This window comes from Octopus bimaculoides, chromosome 20 (genome assembly GCF_001194135.2).
Source record: "Octopus bimaculoides isolate UCB-OBI-ISO-001 chromosome 20, ASM119413v2, whole genome shotgun sequence".
Classification (NCBI taxonomy): domain Eukaryota; kingdom Metazoa; phylum Mollusca; class Cephalopoda; order Octopoda; family Octopodidae; genus Octopus; species Octopus bimaculoides.
This window is the reverse complement of record NC_069000.1, coordinates 27,610,161-27,612,832: the sequence shown is the minus strand read 5'-3', so window position 1 is coordinate 27,612,832 and position 2,672 is coordinate 27,610,161. Positions and strand designations below refer to the sequence as shown.

The 2,672-nt window shown below is 36.2% G+C and overlaps 1 protein-coding gene across 1 annotated transcript in view; it reads left to right on the top strand.

Moving 5' to 3' along the window:
* LOC106867745 (5-oxoprolinase) overlaps positions 1-2,672 on the top strand; it is a 255,283-nt gene that overhangs the window by 251,692 nt on the left and 919 nt on the right. The gene's annotated exons all lie outside the window — the stretch shown is intronic.

Sequence of the window (2,672 nt, the reverse complement as noted above, 5' to 3'; positions counted from 1 at the left end):
TTATATAGATAGGATGATAAATTGAATACTAATTCAATTTAAAACCAAGTGGCCTAGCATATAAAAAAATCTGAAAATTCAGAAAAAATTGTATTACACGTGTATAAGGGATGACCACTAGGTGGACATCCGATATGCTAGAAAGAGGTCATCAATGACCCAACCACAAAGAAAAATAATGTTCTCCAGAAAAATTTCGCAAAACGTCAGAACAGGACAAAATGAGAAATATACAGAATAAAGAATTATCTATGGACTGCTGCAGTTTCGAACATTAACGTTTTACTTACGTGACATCCGTGTTCTCATATATATATATATATATATTATATTTATTATATTTATCTTATGATATTTACTTTACTTTATATTATACTCATTTATTGTGCTTTTAATTATTAATTTTTCTATATGTGATAGTGGATTTTCATCGATGAGTTCTTGAAAATTGGTTATTTTCCCTAAAACTATATATTTTATATATACTTTATCTATAAGGCTCAATTTAATTTTAATTTTTATAAATTGATTTTAATTGGGTTTTTTACCTGTAATTTTGGATTTTGTCCCTAATAATATTATATATATTATATATATATACTTAAGACTTTATTGTGATCTGAATAGAACTGCTTCTGACACAGAGAATCGGGAGCCCTTTTGGTCATTCTATTTTCCTTGCTGGAAGGGTTCCTAACCCATGGGCAAACAGGGGTTAGATGATGGCGGTGGTGTTTTCAAAGGGATGGCATGTGTAACCTGATCACCTCTGCTGATCAAACTCCCAACCCATGCGCCCCAGTTGCAACGCTGATTCTGCCCAAATTTGACGTCATGTTACTTAGTTTGGTTTGAAATAAAGAACTTGATTAGCTTAATAATCCCAACTTAATCCCGGGCAAAGCCGGGCTATACTGCTAGTATTTAATAAAATTGTATAATATATATATATAGATTTATGTAAATATATGTAAAACTGGTTATTGATACTTTCAATTAGTTTTGGGTAAACATGAGAAAAAATAGGACATTAAACTACACATCGTTTAATGGGTGCCCTCATAATACCATAATTAGAGAACTGATGAGTGTTAGAGAATGAGAGAATGGAGATGGAGCAAAGCTCTGTACATACAATCATTTACCAAGTTGGTTTTAGGATATCGATTCTGCTGTGGTGGATGAGTCTTCTTGTGCAAAGCAGAGCACCAGATATCCTAGTCTTTTGTCATCTCCTCTGTAAGACTCAGCATCTTGAAATCAGCCTTCGATACTTCATCCCATGTTTTCCTTTGTCTCCCTTTTCCACAAGTCCCCGCCATCCACTTCAAGTGATTGGTACCTCTTTAGGCAACTATCCTCATCCATTTGCATCACATGACCAAACCAATGCAGTCTTCTCTCTATATACTAGCCCTGTAATACATGTACACTGAGACTGCACATCCAATAGAGCATATTAACTTCATCCCTCTCTAGTTTTTGCATGTCTTCTGCATTTAGGACCTATGTCCCACTACCATGTAGCATTATTGTTCATAAATAAACATCATGCAATCTTCATTCCTCTTGAAGAGAGAGAGACCTTTGGTTTCCAGCAGAGTTAGAAGCTCTTTGAATATTCTCCAGCCTATTCTTATTCTAGTAATTACACATTTGGAACATCCTCCTCCACTTAGGTCACATAGGTAACAGAAATTATCTACTACTTCTACAGAGCCTCCAAGGCATTTAAAAAATCAATTTCTCATGCATCTGTAGACTTTACAAATTCTGTGCATCTTCCACACACACAAACACTACCGTCTTCCTCAGACATTTGAAGAAGTCTATTTCCTGTACATTCTTAGTCATTGTACCTGCAAACCTGCCACACACAACAACTACTTTATCTGTTAACCTTCCTTTGATACAACTGCACCTCTTGTCTATCCATAGCTTGCATTGGATATCCCAAGTGGAATGTCTGCCTTATATGGAGCATAGTCATTTACCTGAAGCAGGCAGGGTCTTGCCTGTTTTCTTGTTTACTAGAACCATTGTCTTTGCTAAGTTAATCGAACGCCCTTTGATTCCAAGTTTTACTTCCACACCTAGAATTCCTTGTCTAGTCCTGTTACAGATTCTATCAGAGAAAGATCACCAGCTTATAGTAGTTCCCATGGGTAAACAGTCTTAAATTCCTCTGTTATGGCCTGGAGGATAATGAATAGGAGGGGGTTGAAAACTGAGCCCTGGTGAACACCTATCTGTATACTAAATTCGTCATTGTACTTATGGTTAGCACTTATAGTAAGGCAAGTGCTAACCTCTGTACATGGTCTGTACAGCTTGCACAAGCCATTAATCTAACCCTAATTTCCTCAAAGACCACTATATCACAGAATGAGGTACTCTGTTGAAAAGTTTCTCCAAGGTGGTGTATAATTTTCAGATAAATTCCCTTTTTTTACTTTTTTATTTTAAATTTGTTACATTTTAACACTGAAACATGGTGGATAGCTATGCAACACACAGACAAATACTCCAGTACAGACATCACCCCTCCCTACCTCTCTCTCTCTCTCAAATGCATGAAAGTTCAATCCTATCAGCATCATTCCTCCTTTCTATCTGTTTGTCAGCCTCTCTCTCTCTCTCTCTCTCTCTCTCTCTCTCTCTCTCTCTCTCTC